Genomic DNA, 19,220 nt, shown 5'->3' with positions numbered 1-19,220 from the left:
GCTTTGCTTTCGATTAATGGGCTCACCCTATCATAATATTTCTAGCTTAGAGCCTGACATGGGCTCGTCCGAATATTACTAAAGTGGGCTGCGTGGAGACAATCTTAGGCCTTCATAACTTACTGGGCTGAACTATGCTCAATGTGATTGAATTGTCACTCGTTCGGCCAAGAAGTAAAGAAACTAAGAGCATGTCTAGTAGAGCCCTGAACCCCTAAATCCGTAAAAATAACCGCTTTTTTACAGTTTTTGACGAAAAAATCGCAAAGACTAGAGCCCCTAAAACTGTAAAACTGTAAAAAAATTCCCAGGTCCGACCTGGGAATCTATTCTTGGCCTGTACAAAACCGGGTTGGAGAGGGGTTGACCCTCTAAACCGCATTTCCATTTCGTTTCGGGCGGGAGGGAAATTTCCCAATCCCACCCACCCGCCGCCGCCGCCCGTCGCCCCGCCCCCGCCCCGCGCCACCGGCCGCCGCCGCCATGGACGCCTCCCCGCCCCCGCCCGTGCCGCCCGTGGTCGCGCCGCCGACGGCCCCCGGCCCGCGCGCCCGCCCCGCCGCCCGTCGCTCCCGCCCCGCCCCCGCACGGCCGCCCACCCGCACGTCGCCGCCGTGGTCGCTGCGACCCACGTCGGCGCGAGCGGCGGCGTGCGTGGCATCACCTCGTGCCGGCCGTCGCCCACGCACCGCCGTCGCTCCCGCCCTCGCCCTCGCACCGGCCGCACCACCCGCACCTCCCCGGGCACGGCGAAGGTGCCCTCCGGTGGTCCTCGTGCCGCCAAGGCCAAGGCGGCTTCCTCCCGGCGCCGAGGAAGGCCGTGGCCAAGAGGAGGCCCCGGCGAGCAGCCAGTGGCCGCCGCCGTGCCGCCCGCCCCGGCCGCCCCGGAGGTGTTCGACGAAATGGCCACCCCGGCCGCCGCCGTGCCGCCCGCCCCGGCCGCCGTGTCCTTCATGGACATGCTCAATGAGGTGGAGGTGGACATCAACGCTCCACCGCTTGATCCCTATAGGGATGATGATTTGGAGGAGGAGAGGATGCGGAGGGAGGAGATGAGGAGGAGGAGGATGATGATGATGAAGACATCACGGAGATACAAGAGGAGGCGTTCACCGCCGTTGCTCGCCCCACCCGTCCGCTCGTCGAACTACACCGACGCGGAAGATATACTCTTGGTTCGAGCTTGGGCGTCGGTGGGGTTGGATGCGGGCACCGGTACCGACCAAACCGGTAAACGGTATTGGCAGCGCATCGAGGACGCCTACCTTAAGATGAAGCCGAAGAGGAGTGGGTTCGCCTCTCGCTCATTCCGGTCGCTTCAAGGCCGGTGGGACTTGATGAAGCCGGCATGTGCGCGTTGGAGTGCCGCCATGGACCAAGTGATGGATGCGCCGCCGAGTGGCACCGTGGAGAGTGACTATGTAAGTTTGCAAACCTCACATCGTATGGTTTCTCTCATGTGTGTTGTATGGTTTCTCTCATGTGTGTTGTATGGTTTCTCTCATGTGTGTTGTATGGTTTCTCTCATGTGTGTTGTGTGTGTTGCTTGGTTTGTAGGAGAAGATTGCCGGCTTGAGGTACAAGGAGATGGCCGGCTCCAAGGGCAAAGAATTCCCATTCAAGCATGTTTGGTCAATTCTTCAAACATATGACAAGTGGAAGTTGAGAGATGATGAAACTGCACCGAAGAAGTCCGCAATGCTTGACATGGATGATCCGGATGTTGAGGAGAGGAACTTGAACAAGCCCGAGGGAACCAAGAAGGCCAAGCTTAGGGTGAGGATGGAAGGAGAGGCGGCTAGCCTAAGGGAGAAGATGGATCATATGATGAAGGCAAGAGAGGATTTGGCAACCAAGGCGTTGGAGACAAAGCTTCTCATCACCGAGCAAAAGAAGGTGGTCAAGCTTGCACACATTGAAGCAAAGCGTGAGGAGGCAGCCCGCAAGGCCGACTTGGAGGAGAGGATGCTCAAGGTGAAAGAAGCAAAGGTATGGAAAGAACTCATGGTGGAAGAGAAGGAGCACATGATGATGTGCAAGAAAGACATGGATGAAGAGCAATTGCAATGGTGGAAGGAGTACAAGGAGGACATCGCCGAGAGGAAGAGGATGTTCCGAGGGTCCTCCTCTACCTTTGTAGTTGACACTACCATGAGCGATGGCGGTGTCGACAACTCGCATGATGGTGGGGTTTGATGGTGTTGGAGTGGCCTAGCATATGGCACCGACGTGTAATTTTTTGGTGATGGTGCCAATGAGATGGGCAAGATGATGATTATGTGATGTAAAAACTACTAAACCATGCATCCATGATTATTACTTTTCTAGTATGTTTGATGATTCATTGTGTTTTTGTGTCATATTGTGATGAATATGTGACAGGTTTAGAGGTTGGGGTTGAGGCAAAGAATAGAACCCCTAAACCCTCAAACCCCTAAAACAGAATATTCTGTTACACGGGTTGGGTTTAGGGGTTCTATTCTTTGCCCCTGTTTTTCAACCTGTAAATGTGTCCAAAACTTGCAAATCTCAGCCTGTAAATCCTAGAAAACTTTTACAGTTTTAAGGGTTCTACTAGACATGCTCTAAGAACTATATCCCCTATAAAAAAACTCGAGTGTGGTGTTTAGGCTTCCGAGTGCATTTGCACCCTGATGAACAATGAATCAACAAAAATGCTTTAAAATTTGAAAACCCTAAGAAAATTTAAAAGGAAAATGTTTGTGTCTCCTACGTGTGTGAAGAAAAAGACATATGGCGTGTCCTAGACAAAAAAAAAAACGGTCTCCAAAAAACATGTTTTAAGCACCATAATTATTTTGTTAACACATGCCACCATTCTTGTCTTTTTAAAGTCATTTTTCTTTTTGTTAAAACGACTTTGTGAGCACGAGGATGTGCAGATGTACAGCCACATTCTTTTTGAAATATTTTGAAATTTACAAATATGTTCCAAATGCATTTTAAATAAGCATATGCATCAAAGAGCCAAAACGTCACTCCTTTTTGAAGCAACGGATTTTTTAAATAAACACAAGGCACCAATCTTATCTTTTTAACAGAACTTTACATGTGCTTGTAGAACATGAACATGAACTTGTGTAATTTGTTTCAGTTTTTTACAATTAGAACACCATTTTTTAAAATCAGGTGCATATGCACTGAGGTCCAACTTTAAAGTTTCGCTTCTCACACAAATTTTTAGAACTTGTGTAATTTGTTTTAGATTTCTTTTCCTTTCTCCACGTCGTGTCACTAATTGGCACGGGGAATATGTAGGGCCATGTAGAACAGGTGGAACAATTAGAAGCTGGTCGAGGAGGTGAGAGGGGACGACGATGGCATAGCTTGAGTGTAGGGTGACACTGCTTAGGAGGGGAGATTTTCCTAGAAGGGTGTTAGATGGGCTCGGAAGGAACATATGGGAAGCTTGGGGGACACTAGAGGTGGAGGAGGTCTGGGGCATGGGCTCGGGTGAGAGTGGATGTCTACCCGTGGTGGTGTAGCAGCAATGGTGTACGGAGGAAGTGGAACGGGTATAACATAGGTTTGCTCTCGGCAAGGGTGCAGTGGTGACGAAGGAGCCTAGCAAAAATTCATGATGCTATGGGTCCAATGTTGCACGAGAGAGAGAGAGAGAGAGAGAGAGAGAGAGAGAGAGAGAGAGAGAGAGAGAGAGAGAGAGAGAGAGAGAGAGAGAGAGAGAGAGAGAGAGAGAGAGAGAGAGAGAGAGAGAGAGAGAGAGAGAGAGAGAGAGAGAGAGAGAGAGAGAGAGAGAGAGAGAGATGCGGCATTAGCGGTGCTTTTTAGAAGCATGCAGGAGAACTTCATGTTATCAATTAAGACAGAAAGAACGCCACATCGTGGCTACAGAGTTTTACATGAAACCAAAACGACCGCAAAAGACACAACCTAGACTCATAGAGGAACAAACAACAGCAAAGAGCTAAACTAAAAGACATCACCGAAATGGATGAAAGTTAGGCCAGCAGAACAAAACGACCCTTGTTTACCATGACCCAGTGGGTTGCATCCTCTTTGATGGAAGTGCTGATTTGATGAACTAGCTTGTACTTGTTACCAAAAACTCTCATGTTCTTGTCCTGTTAAATAGTCCAACTAATGAGGTGAACTAGCGAATATTTATTGTTGCTTGTCCTTTCCCTACATACACTCCGCTGCTTGAATCTACCATGATCGAAGAGATTTGGTATTGGATAGTACAACATGTGCAATATTAGGCAAAACTAGCACCTCACGGCCACACATCCCATGAACAAGTGTTTATCATCCTGAGTGGCTAAGTTGCAAAAGACACACTTCTAATTAGGAGGTAAACCCTGTTTCATGAATTGATTTGCAGTCGAAAACCGATTATTGTTTGTTAGGGTTTCGATTCACGGCAAAGAGATTAGCAGGTGTAGGATCTTGTAATCACGAACCAGTGGGCTAACAACCTCAAGGCACACACGATATATATAGGTTAAGCTCCCGCATAAGGATCCGGGAACGGCCCTACGTCATGTGTAGATTTCATTATAGAGAGTGTGTGAGGTGATCAAATAATACAAGAGGGGTATTCTAGCTTAGATGCTAGCTAGAACGCATGGTGGATGGCTTCTAGGAGTCTAGCTGGTGTATTGGCTTGTTCCGGCTAGGAACAAACCTTTAGGTGGAATGACACTGATGGGGTGCTCTAAGAGCCTGAAATATGAACTTCCTATGAACTACTTCTCCAACTCCAGTGAGCTTTTCGTCGGAGTCTTCGAACTTATTGTGGGTGGACGATTACGTAGATGATGTTCATGTACTTTCTAAAAAGCTCCTCCTAGGCTCTAAACGATCAGAACTCTTGGAGGGTGTCGAATGCGGTGTATGGGAAGGTGTTTGGATGAGTTGCCAGAAAAGATCTCGTAGAGGATGCCCTTGCTTCTTCCTTAGGATACTCCTTTTATACTCTCGGTCATGGGCATCGAGGTATGGCCGAGGAGTTCTCGCCATACCAATGGTGGTGCTGGACTCCTTGGCCGCTACTTCTCCTTCTTATCAACGGCCTTCAGGAAGTCATCCACTGTAGATGATGTTGGGCGTATGGCTCGGGCCTCCAGGCACTACGGGAAAACAGGACATTGCCGTGCGCCCAAATCGCACGGCAAAGGCGATAATCCGCTCGGCAAAGCCTTTGCCGTGCGGCCGTGCACGGCAAAGTTTGCCCGGCAAAGATCCGGCCGGCAAAGCTGTCTTTGCCGTGCGTCGCGCAAAATCGCACGCGCAAAGCCTTTGTCGTGCGTCGTGGCTTTGCCGTGCGCCGTGGCGCTTTGCCGTGCGCCAGTGCTTTGCCGTGGGCCTCGGAGCCTTTGCCGTGCGCCAGTACATTGCCGTGCGCTTCGCCTCAGCCCGCACGGCAAAGCCTCGCCTTTGCCGTGCGCTTCGCCTCCACCCCGCTCGGCAAAGGTTCTCCAGCAGGACACCCGCAGCGGCGCTGGTGCACAGCAGGCCCCCTTTGCCGTGTGCGTGTGCATATGCACGGCAAAGATGCTGAAATAATTCCAGAATTTCCCTGCTTCCCCATTAATCCCTGCATATGCAATTCACAAATTCCAATAACAGTCCAGATACACATATAGCACAATATATAGAGTATTTGCATCATCAACAACATAGTTCATACACGAGTAGTCCAACAAAGTCCATACAATAGTTCCAAGTCGCATAATTAGTTCATACAAGCAACATCAACAACAAAGTCTCCAACATAGAATGTTCCAAGTCGCACAAGTTCATACACAAGCAACATCAACCTTCGCCACTTCCTTGTCCTTGTCCACTTCCTTGTCCTTCTTCACCTCCTTGTCCTCCTACAAGTTCATAGATGCATAAGTGGCATGGAATGGCTAAAATTGACATGTAAGAACTAGAATTGACATGGAAGAACTAGAATTGACATGGAATGGCTAAAATTGAACATAATCGCTAGAATAGACATGAAATGGCTAAAATTCAACATAATGGCTAAGAATGACTTGGAATGGCTAAAATTGACATGTAAGAACTAGAATTGACATGAAAGAACTAGAATTGACATGGAATAATTGAACATAATCGCTAAAATTAACATGGAATAGCTAAAATTGACATGGTTGAATGGCTAAAATTCACAAGTGACATGGTATGGAAGAATTAGAAGTGTAGGAGAACTCACCTAGAAACTGATGCAGGCTCCGGATGATGCCCGTATTGTTGACGGTCAAGCCAGGTGTCAGCGGGCTCTGACTTGGGCGTTGCTGGAGGAGCGCCATCACCTGCGGATCAGGCGCGGGGATGTGCAATATCCAAAGTTCGGTTAGAAAGCAAACAAGATTGAGACGGAGTGTCGAGGGTACTCCTCGCCAATGCCCTCCGATAGGGGCTTAGGGTTGACGGAATCCTGCAAGCTGACACGAGACATCGGTTCACAGACAAGCGGGGAGAGCGATTTACCCAGGTTCGGGGCCCTCGATGAGGTAAAACCCTTACGTCCCGCTCGTCTGTTCTTGATTATGATGATAATGGGTTACAATGGGGTGCCGAATAGTTCGGCTGAGATCTCGTCGAGATGGCTATTGCTATGGTGACCTAGCTCTAAGCTTTTTCCGGCTAAGATTGCTAAGATCGATTCGTCCCTCGGTAGCCCCTCTCCCGGCCTTTATATAGGAGGCCAGGTCTCAAGGGTCCTAACCGAGTACGACTAGGTTTACAATAGTTTAGATCCAATCTTTCCTTGTTTGTTCGCTTCCTTGTCTTGCCCGTCAAGGAATCCTCTAGTGCGCCGACCTAGTGGCCCATCTCGCCTTCAGGTATCTTCATGGGCCTCCAATTTGTCAATATCAGATAGGGCAATACTGGTTACCCGAAGGGTAATGCCCACGTTAGTAGCCCCCGAGTGTCTAGCCGAAGATAATTCGGGTAGAGACTAATGCATGTTTTTTCCTGACATTCTTCTTCTTCATTGCTCTTGTTTATCTTGATTATGCTTCATCTTCTTTTTATCGGGTGCGCGTCAGCGCTCCCGATGGGAGTAGCCCCCGAGTCTAGGTACGGACGCTTGCAATCCGTGCGTAGACTCAAGTTGTACTACTCGAATACTTTCCTCTGCCAAGTTTTTCACAAGTCTTCATAGGTCATTCGATACATTTTCTTTTCGCAAAGGATAATGAGTAACGTGCCCAACTTTTGTTGGTTAACTACCGGTGGCAAAACAACGTTACTCTACACAGAATCAAGTCCCCGGGCATGATCCTGGATTGCAAAAAACTTTCACCGGGTGTGCACCGCGTCCTCCCGATGGGAGTAATTAACGAAGTATGTCGAATCTTCTTTTTATCGGGTGCGCGTCAGCGCTCCCGATGGGAGTAGCCCCCGAGTCCAGGTTCGGATGCTCGCAATCCGTGCGTGGACTCAAATCCTTCATCCGATGACTTTTTACGTTTCCTTCGAATGCTTCCAAATTATGATGTCATAGTTGTGGGCCAATTGACGGGATTTGACTTGACGTGTAACTGTTGTTGGCCAATTGATGGGACTTGACCTGACGGGCCCACCCTAGTTCTGTGCGGGCAGTTTTTAGGTCTTAACTAGTGCACGCGCGGCGATCGAGGCGTCTCCTCATTTTTCGCGCGACGTGGGAATAATGGGCCGCCGGTTCCACTCTTTCTTCTAGCGCCACGTGTACAGTCAGATCTACTTCTCTCCCCACGATGCTTTGTGGAGTTATGGCCACGTCTGGGCTCAAATCCTTACGGGATAAATAGGGAGCTTCCTTTCTTTTTACCTTTTACCCCGTTCACTGCTCATCTTCTCCCTCAAGCCTCCTGTTCTTCTGCCTTTCCATCAGAAGCTTCGTTCGCCATGGGTAAGAAGAAGAGTGGCAGCACATCGGAGGCGGCCAAGGTCAGCCGCGACTGGAGTGCCTCTGCCATTACCAATCGCGACATCAACAAACTTCGCGCCCTCGGCTTCATCTCCGCATCTGAGGATGACGTTCGTCTCCCAGGTCAGGTTTCTCGCCCGAGTACCCCAAAGGGCTTCACCGTCATGTTCGTCGCTTTTCTGTTCCGTGGCCTCTCTCTCCCGGCGCACGAGTTCCTTCGCTCCCTTCTTTTCTTCTATGGGATTCAGCTCTGGCAGCTGACCCCAAATTCCATCCTCCACCTTTCCATTTTTGTCACCGTTTGTGAAGCTTTCCTCGGCATTGAGCCCCACTGGGGCCTTTGGAGGAAGATCTTCTATGTGAAGCGTCACAATGATAGCAACGGCCCTCCCGTTGTCGGCGGCGTCGGCTTTGTTGTCAGGAAGGAGGTCGATTACTTCGACTATCCGATGAAGGAATCCGTCCAGGGTTGGCGCAACAAGTGGTTCTACCTTCGGGACCCTGTTGTTTCTGGGCGGCGTTCAAATCTCCCCCTTTTTGACGATGTCTTGGTGGCTCACAAGAAGAAGTCTTGGAACAACGCCCTTTCTCCCGAAGAAAAGGCGACAGCCGATGAGCTATTCAAGCAAATTGTCATTCTGAAGAATTCAGGAGGCATGACGATGCGTGGTACTGAAGTAGTTTCAGTGTTCCTGCAACGTCGAGTGCAGCCGCTGATGTCTCGCCCTCACCAGCTGTGGCTTTTCGCTGGCAAAAACGATAAGTCGAGGGTCAACTCTGCCGACCTTTCGGCAGATGAGCTCCAGAACGAAGTTCGTCGCCTAACATGCCTCAGTACTAAAGACACCATCGTCTTGACATCGGCGCGCCCTCCTTATGATTCCAGGCATCCTCCGTCCGAGGTAACCTTATCATTCCTCGTTTACTGTCATTACTCCTTTTTTTTTGTTTGTACTTTACACGTTTTGCTATCTTTCTGCAGGTCCCCGCTGTCGCCCAATGTTATCCTCCATCACCCGAGAGCGGAGCGGTGTTAGAGGACGACGATGACGATTCTGAAGGAACCGAGGATACCCAGCACGCCCTTGAGGACAGCGATGTCCAAGAGGAGGAAACTGCTGAAGATGACGCCTTTCTCAAGAGCGAGCGTCGTAAGCGGTGTACATGATGATCTTATCACTTCGGCTGAATCAAGTCCTAAAGGAGGAGATAATGATGCCGACGAAGCTGCTTCGCCTCCTCCTGCTAAGAAGGGTTCAACCAGTTTCTTCGTGGACGAAGATGACCTGGACTTGTGAGTTTTTATACTCTTGTTACTTTCATTTCTTGTCACCTTGTATGCTAACTGCACGCTGTACTTAAACAGCTCTGCCGATGATGATGACGATGTTCCTCTCGCAAAGAGGGCTAAACTAGCTTCTGAGAGAGCAGCATCGGCTAAAGAATCAAACCCTTCTCCTGCCAAGTCGACACCTCCATCCCGAACGGGTGTAGAGAAGGTCCCAGTGTCGAGAGTTATTCCTTCCGATGATGCTCCCACCCCGCCGGCTGGCCGTGATCACGTAAGTACTTTAATCTGTCAAGTTTTGCTGAATTTCCAACACCTGACTCCTCTTGACTTTTCCCTGGCTGCAGCCAATTTATGCTACAGTCGATGTTGTAGCGGACTTTGCGGAACAATTTACCCGCCTCGAAGCCGAAAACTCCCAACTTCGGAAGGCCGTCAAATCTTCGGCTGATCAGGTGGTCGAAGCCAACAGGCTTGCTGCCGATGCCAAAAGTGAGAATGCCTTGTTGAAGGAAGAAGTAAATCGGCTGAAGCGTCAAATGAAGGATGACCAAGATGCCGGGCGTGCGGCGGCGGTGCGATTGATGAGAAGGAGGGTGTCCTCCGTGAATCCATCAAGGATTTATTGGGTAGAAATCCTTACGGTGCTCCGTCCCTTTCTTGATGCTTTCTCCATTGATTACTAATACTCTCTTTTTCAGAGGCCGCCAATTTAACTGTCAGCCGACGCCATCAGCTTCGGGAAGATTCTACAGCCGACGCCTTGTCACTTGCTGCTGAGTCAAATGTCCAGATCCTCAGATTATTGCGAAGTCCAAGGAGCACTGTCGAAGTTATACTCGATGATCTTCCCTAAGGCGAAGTTGGACAAGACTCTCGACGAGATGGCTGAAGCCTTCCTTGTCGATCCCTCCGAACCTATAGAGGTACTGAAACGTCGCAGCCGCTCGATTGGTGCAGTTCTTACTTTCCAGTTGCTTATGGGCCACGGGATGGGGTCGGAATTGGAAGAGTTCTCTAAAGCGCTGCCTGTTGATGATGAAAATCATCTAGTCGACCTTGAGCCTTTCAAGAGATCGACAATAACTTGCGCTAACCGGCTTCTGAAGTTGGTGGCTGAAGCACAAGCCGAGCCTGCTCCTGAGTCAGCTCCTGGTTCGACGTCAGCTAATCCTTGAACTGTTGTTGTACATAATACTTTCGTAACACTTTTTAAATTCGGCTCTGTTGCCAAACATCCTTTTGCATGTATGATGTGCACTCGACGCTCCCGATGGGAGTTTCTTTTTTATATTAATGCTTGGTCTGAAGTGAGGACGTGTTGCAGATTCCCTCATCTTCTTCCCGTGCCGAGCTCTTTCCGAATCCTTCGGGTAATGATGAATCAGGCCTTGTTCGTCAATTACGTGACCAGGTGTCTAGTCTAAATAAAGACATTACTTCCCTTCGTGCGATGGCTGCCTTGGTGAAGAAGAAGGGAGAAATAGCGACTGCCATCGAACAATACGCTCTTGATGGTCTTCATGTTGCTACCGAAAGTTTGAACTGTGAGTGTTAGCCTGCCTTCTGATTCTAGGTATAGCTTGAATGTTCTCACATTCGTTCCTTTTCCAGTCGTGGCTTCGGATGCAGCTGAAGAGGACAGAAAAATTCATGACGAAGTTGAGGCGATGACCGATGTTACGCACCCAACACATGGTTTATGGCTGCATCGTCCGAAGGCCGTCATCATGGCGAAGTTCAAGTACCGGGTGATGAAGGCACACTATTATTTTGACAAATACTATGCCCTTCTTACGATGGTTTGGCACACCTTGTTTCCTCTGGATCAGGCACCCGATACTTTGTCTGGCTTGTTCACCCGATTCAAATCTCCAGAAAGGATTCGGCTGCTCGGTGCGGAAAGAGCTTCTAGCCGAGTGCTGAGCTTGCTTTTGCTTCAATATTGGCATGCCATCCATCTTTAGATTTAAGAGCCGTGGCAAACACTGAAAGGGATTTAGGCCAGTACTATGATGCTGCTAGAGGTCATGCTCACACCATTGTTTCTCGGATGGAGTCATGTCTGGAAAAGGAACTAAAGGCCCACTGGGACCGGGGATCCTGATTATGAACATAATAGTCTTGTATTTCGCATAAGACTGTTTGCTGCGTACGCTGCACGCTTATGTTTATTTGATTGATACTTTATTGTCGAGTGCGGCTGAGTGATCAGTTCAACCTGCTTACTCGACGACTTCGTTATATTTTATGCAATGTTATTGCGAAGTCGATATGTAATTTATGCGAAAGTTCGGCTTCATCCACACTGTGCACCTGTTTGAGCCTTATTTTAATGTAACCATCGACTGCAGCACTCGCGTATTTTCGAGGCTTGGATTGGTTGTTTTTGTATGTCATTAATCTTAGCTCTCGCTGAGAATATTTAATTAATGTCATCGTATAAACACGTTTTTTCTGGGCCAACGCTCCCGATGGGAGTTAGGCCAACGCTCCCGATGGGAGTTAGGCCAACGCTCCCGATGGGAGTAAGAGCCGATGGAAGCGGTTCCGAACGTTTCGTTCGGGTGCCAAAGCCTGAAGCAAGAAAAAGGGTAATAGAAATCTGATTAGATCTTTATTCATAATGCAAAGCAACCTTATAGGCCGTTGAAAAAAAAGAACAATCGTATCCTATGTATAAAACCGTCGCAATTGCGCGATGTTCCACGGATTCTCGATGTCTTATCTTGATTCTGGATTCTTGAGCCGATAGGCTCCTCCTGGTATCACTTCAGTGACGATGTATGGTCCTTCCCATGGGGATTCTAGCTTCAAGGGTCTTTTTTGCTTCAACCGAAGTACCATATCTCCAACACTGAAACTTCGACTGCGTATTCGTCGGTTGTGATAATTTCTCAGTGCTTGCTGGTAGACCGTTGTTCTTGCCAAGGCAATATCTCGTGCTTCGTCAAGGAGATCGACAGCATCTTGTAACGCGATATTGGAGGAGGACTCTGTGTACGCTGTTACTCGAGGTGCTTCAAATCGGACGTCGGCTGGTAGGACTGCTTCGGCTCCGTACACCAGGAAGAACGGAGTGTATTGAGTCGACCTATTGGGGGTGGTACGCAAACTCCATAGCACAGATGGTAATTCTTCAACCCAGGCTCCGGCTGCACCTTTAAGGCGTTTCTTTAAACCATCCCCTATTAAACCATTGATCCTTTCCACCTGGCCATTGGTCTGTGGGTGAGAGACTGATGCGAATTTCAATTTGATTCCCCCATCGTCACAAAATTTCCTGAATTCCTCGGAATCAAAATTGGAACCGTTGTCTGTGACGATGCTATGGGGCATACCAAATCGACATGTTATTCCTTTGAAGAATTGAACCGCCGTTTCAGCCTTTTGATTTCGCACTGGTACTGCCTCGATCCACTTAGTGAATTTGTCGACCGCAACCGGCAAGTACGTGTGTCCTCCGGGTGATGATCTTGGCGGTGGTCCAACTTGATCAAGTCCCCACCGAGCGAACGGCCATGCCAAAGGTATCGTCATTAAATCCGTTGCGGGAGCGTGTGGTTTCGACGAGAAACGTTGGCACGCATCGCACTTCATGACTAGATCCCCGGCATCCGATGCTGCCGTTGGCCGGTAAAATCCTCGCCCTAAAGGCTTTCGCCACAAGGGCTGCTTCTCTGCATGATGCCCGCAGGTTCCTTCATGTATTTCGCGCAACGGTGCTTTTCCATCGTCAATGGCGATGCACCTCTCGGAAGATCCCTGAGATGCTGCGCTTGTAAAGCTCACCATTTATTACCGTAAAGGCCTTTGATCGTCTAACGACTCGCTTAGCTTCCACAGCAGTCTTCTGGCAGCTCTTGTTTCGACAGGTACGCTAAAAATGGTTTGGTCCATAGAGGCTCGAGGAGGAGGACTTTCTCGGAAGAAAGGACTGGAGATTCTTCAGCCGAAGGTTTTTGCAATGAGCTTTTTTCCAATGCTTCACCCGATGGTTTTGCAGACGGTTTTTCTTTAATTGATCTTTGAGCGATCACTTCGTAAAAAACTCCATCTGGAATGGGGGAGCATGTGGACCCGATGTTCGCCAAAGTGTCGGCTTCCTCGTTATTGGCTCTGCCGATGTGCTTAAGCTCGCATCCTTCGAATTTAGCCTCCATGTTCTGATACAGCTGCCGATAAGCAACCATGTTGTCGCTGACTGCATCGCACAGGTTCATTGACTGCTGGACCACCAAGTTCGAATCTCCGTAGATTTCTAGGCGCGTAGCGCCACACGCCTTCGCCATTTTCATTTCGTGCAGCAGCGCTTCGTATTCCGCTTCGTTGTTTGTTGGTAGGGAGAAGTTCATACGCAGTATATGCTTCATTTTATCTCCCTGTGGTGATATCAGCACCACTCCTGCCCCTGCTCCTGTACTTCGTTTTGACCCATCAAAGTACATTACCCATGACCCCGACATGTCGGGTGTTGCTGGTGTCTGTGATTGGATGCAATCTGCCACAAAATCTGGGAGGATTTGGGATTTTACCGCCGTTCGGTTGACGTAAGTTATGTCGTGTGGCGCTAACTCGATGGCCCATTGAGATACTCGACCTGTGGCTTCTAGATTGGTCATTATTCTCTTCAGGGGTGCTTCGCTCACAACTTTGATCGGGTGCTCCGTGAAGTAGTGCCTCAGCTTGCGGGCCGAGCTCCATACTGCATATGCCAACTTCTGGTGATGAGGATACCTCTGTCTTGCGGGGGTAAGCACTTCACTGAGGTAGTAAACAGGCCTCTGCACACCATGAACTCTCCCTGCTTCTTCTCGCTCGACAACCAAGACGCTACTGAAGACTTGAGCTGTAGCGGCTATGTACATCAGCAGTGTCTCCTTTTCGCGCGGAGTCACGAGTACCGGGGAGGTCGATAGGATTTTCTTCAAGTTGTCAAAGGAGTCTTGAGCTTCCTTTGTCCACTCGAACTTTTCTGACTTTTTCATCAAGTTGTAGAAGGGCAAAGCTTTCTCCCCTAGCTTCGCGATGAATGCGCTAAGCGCCGCTAATCGACTCGCCAGCTGCCGCACTTGGTGCAGATTCTTTGGCGGCTCCATGTCGAGAATAGCTTTGATCTTCAAGGGATTGGCCTCGATTCCTCTGGCTGATATGAAGTATCCGAGTACTTGCCCTCCTGGTACTCCAAAGAAACACTTTTTGGGATTTAGCTTAATTTTGTATCTGTCCAGATTGTCAAAGGTCTCTCGCAAGTCATCGATGAGTGTGGCTGCGTGCTTTGTTTTCACCACGATGTCGTCGATGTAGACTTCAATGTTTCTTCCAATCTGCTCCGCGAGGCAGGCTTGCATGCAGCGTTGATAAGTAGCTCCTGCATTTTTAACCCGAAGGTCATGACGTTGTAACGAAAACGCCGTGTGGAGTGATGAACGCGGTTAGCTCCTCGGTCCTCCTTCTTCGCGTTTGATCTGGTTGTACCCGGAGTATGCATCAAGGAAAGAGAGACGATCGCATCCGGCTGTAGAATCGACTATCTGATCTATTCGAGGCAATGGTAAATGATCTTTAGGGCAGTGTTGGTTAAGGCTAGTGTAATCGATGCACGTGCGAAGGGCGGTTGTGTCCTTTTTTGGCACCATGACTGGATTAGCCACCCATTCAGATTCCTTAAGCTCTCGGATGAATCCCGCCTTGCGGAGCCGATTAACTTCTTCACCGATTGCTCTTCTTTTGGGTTCAGAGAATCGTCGCATCGGCTCGCTGTGCGGCTTGGCTGTCGGGTCAACATTTAGGGCGTGCTCGGCGAGTTCCCCGGGGATACTCGGCATGTCGGATGGCTCCCATGCAAATATCTCCCGGCGCTCACGGAGGAACTCGATGAGCGCGCTTTCCTATGCGACATCTAGGTCAGCCGAGGTGTTGACTGTTTTCTTCGGATCGGTTGGGTGCACCTGCGGTTTCTTGGTTTCCTTTGTAGTATCGAACTCATCGGATCTTGCGTTTCGATTGTCGGCTGGTGGCCGTGTGTGATCCGTAATGGCGTCGATCGCGTTGAGTTCTTCCTTGGCTCCAAATTTCGAGGCGATCTTCCGAAATTCCCTGTCGCGGTTGTCCGACCGAGCGAAGCTGCCGTGAACGGTTATTGGGGTCCCGTTGTTGCACGGCATCTTTAGCTTCGGGTATGCATAATGAGGCATGGCCATGAATTTGGCAAACGCAGGTCCGCCGAGGATGGCGTGGTACCGAGATTCCCGATCGACTACCTCGAACTCAATCCTTTCTTTCCTGAAATTACTGGGCGTGCCGAAGACTACGTCCAATGATGTTTTTCCCAACGAGTAGGCGGGTCGAGTCGGTATAATGCCGTGGAACCCTGTGTCGGATTCTTTTAGCATGTCGACTATTAAACCCATTGCCCTCATTGTGCTGGCGAATAACAGGTTCAAGCCGCTTCCACCGTCCATAAATACTTTGCCCATATTGTATCCTCCAATCTGTGCTTCCAGGACGAGGGCCGCGTGACCGGGCCTTGGGACGGCCTTCGGGTGATCCGCCCTACTGAAGGTGATGCTCTGATCTGACCAATCGATAAAATCCGGCGTATCAACCATGGCAACTTCCGCGTATTTTACTTCTCGGGAGAACTTTTTGATTTCTCTTTTCGAAAAGCTGGTTTTGTGGATCATGTTGATCTGTCCACGCATTGCTGGGAATGCCTCGACTGGTTCATATTCACTTTTTTCCATTGGCTCGTACGGTTCTGGTACATATGGCTCTGGCTGATGACCATAGGACCTCGCCTTCTCTTCCATTATGCGAACTCTTGATGTGGCTTCGGCTCTAAGATCGTCGCGAACTGCCGAATCTCAAGGAAGTGTCGGCGGTTCCTTACTGGATGGCTGGACTTCTCCCGACCATCCTTAGGATCGAAATAAGAGTGGAGATAACATGGTGCTTCAAGCTGCTCTGTAGCTGAGAGGTGTGGAGAACGGGTGCGTCCTCTGATTGATGACATGTCATAGCATTGAGAGTGGGCTGCTATTTGGCCTTCCTCTTCACGGTGCGAACTCCTTCGTCTCTTTCTTTGTCCAGCCGTGGCGTCGAGATTTTCCCGGTTGTTCTCTCGTATGATCCTGGGCGAAGCTTTTAGGGTTGCTGCCGAAGGGACACCTTCCTGAGGCTCAGCCTTTGAGTGGGACGCGCCGGCCCCGGGGAGGCGGAGAAAACCTCCGGAGTCGACGACGAAGTGGACGCCATCGAAAACAGCTTCCGTGTTGCGAGACGTTGCCATAAAGTCCGGGTGAAGCTCTTCGCGGTGCGGCACAAATTCGAAGGATCCGCAGCGGATCGGGTCTCTTGACTTTGCTGGCGTCGGTGACTCGAGTAAGAACGCTGATGTCTACGGGAGCTTCTATTCTTGTAGACAGTGTTGGGCCTCCAAGAGCAGAGGTTTGTAGAACAGCAGCAAGTTTCCCTTAAGTGGATCACCCAAGGTTTATCGATCTCGGGGAGGAAGAGGTCAAAGATATCCCTCTCATGCAACCCCGCAACCACAAAGCAAGAAGTCTCTTGTGTCCCCAACACACCTAATAGGTGCACTAGTTCGGCGAAGAGATAGTGAAATACAGGTGGTGTGAATAAGTAGTAGCAACGGCACCGAGAAAAGTGCTTTGCCCGAGGATAGTAAACAAGCAGTAGTAATGCAGCGGTAGTAACACGGCGGTAGTAACGCAGGTAAAACGAGTAATCAAGCGGCGATAGCGTATTTAGGAACAAGGCCTAGGGATTAGACTTTCACTAGTGGACACTCTCAACATTGATCACATAACAGAGCAGATAAATGCATACTCTACACTCTTGTTGGATGATGAACACATTGCGTAGGATTACACGAACCCTCAATGCCGAGAGTTAACAAGCTCCACAATAATGCTCATATTTTAGTAACCTTTAGTGTAAGATAGATCAAAAGACTAAACCAAGTACTAGCATAGCATGCACACTTGTCACCTTCATGCATATGTAGGAGGAATAGATCACATCAATATTATCATAGCAATAGTTAACTTCGCAATCTACAAGAGATCATGATCATAGCATAAACCAAGTACTAACACGGTGCACACCCTGTCACCTTTGCACACATGCAGGAGGAATAAAACTACTTTAATAACATTGCTAGAGTAGCACATAGATAAATTGTGATACAAACACATTGCAATCATAAAGAGATATAAATAAGCACCTCACTATGCCATTCAACGGTGAATAAGTATTCGTGAAATATAGCCTAAGAGACCCACACGGTGCACACACTCTGTCACCTTTACACACGTGGGACAAGGAGTCTCCGGAGATCACATAAGTAAAACCCACTTGACTAGCATAATGACATCTAGATTACAAGCATCATCATATGAATCTCAATCATGTAAGGCAGCTCATGAGATTATTGTATTGAAGCACATAGGAGAGAGATGAACCACATAGCTACCGGTACAGCCCCGAGCCTCGATGGAGAAATACTCCCTCCTCATGGGAGCAGCCGGTGGTGATGAAGATGGCGGTGGAGATGGCAGCGGTGTCGATGGAGAAGCCTTCCGGGGGCACTTCCCGCTCCGGCAGGGTGCCGGAACGGAGACTCCTATCCCCCGGATCTTGGCTTCACGATGGCGGCGGCTCCGGAAGGTTTTCCGTATCGTGGTTTTTCGTATCGGGGTTTTCGCGACGGAGGCTTTATATAGGCGAAGAGGCGGCGCGGGAGGGTCGAAGGGGTGGCCACACCATATGGCGGCGCGGCCGGGGCCTGGGCCGCGCCGGCCTATGGTGCAGGGGCCCAGTGCCCCCCTCCGGTCCTTCCCGGGTGTTCTGGATGCTTCCGGTGAAAATAGGAACCCGGGTCTTGATTTCGTCCGATTCCGAGAATATTTCGTTACTAGGATTTCTGAAACCAAAAACAGCAGAAAACGAGAACTGGCACTTCGGCATCTTGTTAATAGGTTAGTTCCGAGAAAATGCACGAATATGACATAAAGTGTGCATAAAACATGTAGGTATCATCAATAATATGGCATAGAACATAAGAAATTATCGATACGTCGGAGACGTATCAAGCATCCCCAAGCTTAGTTACTGCTCGTCCCGAGCGAGTGTAAAACGATAACAAAGATAATTTCTGAAGTGATATGCCATCATAACTTTGATCATACTATTTGTAAACATATGTAGTGAATGCAGCGATCAAAACAATGGTAATGTCATGAGTAAACAAGTGAATCATAAAGCAAAGACTTTTCATGAATAGTACTTCAAGACAAGTATTAATAAGTCTTGCATAAGAGTTAACTCATAAAGCAATAAATCAAAGTAAAGGCATTGAAGCAACACAAAGGAAGATTAAGTTTCAGCGGTTGCTTTCAACTTGTAACATGTATATCTCATGGATAATTGTCAACATAGAGTAATATAACAAGTACAATATACAAGTATGTAGGAATCAATGCATAGTTCACACAAGTGTTTGCTTCTTGAGGTGGGGAGAGATAGGTGAACTGACTCAACATAAAAGTAAAAGAATGGTCCTTCAAAGAGGAAAGCATCGATTGCTATATTTGTGCTAGAGCTTTTATTTTGAAAACATATAGAGAGCATAAAAGTAAAATTTTGAGAGGTGTTTGTTGTTGTCAACGAATGGTAGTGGGCACTCTAACTACCTCATCAACCAGACTTTCAAGAGCGGCTCCCATGAAGGACGTTATCTTTACCAGCAAGGTAGATCATCCCTCTTCTCTTTTGTTTACACATGTACTTTAGTTTAGTTTTTTTTTATTTATGGATGACACTCCTCCCAACCTTTTGCTTACACAAGCCATGGCTAACCGAATCCTCGGGTGCCTTCCAACATTCACATACCATGAAGGAGTGTCTATTTGCAAAATTAAGTTGCTTACTGATGAATCAGAGGAAAACATGTGAAGAGAATTATTAATGAAAGTTAATTAATCGAGGCTGGGAACCCCATTG

Source organism: Lolium rigidum, chromosome 6 (genome assembly GCF_022539505.1).
Source record: "Lolium rigidum isolate FL_2022 chromosome 6, APGP_CSIRO_Lrig_0.1, whole genome shotgun sequence".
Lineage (NCBI taxonomy): Eukaryota > Viridiplantae > Streptophyta > Magnoliopsida > Poales > Poaceae > Lolium > Lolium rigidum.
This window is presented reverse-complemented; position numbering follows the sequence as displayed.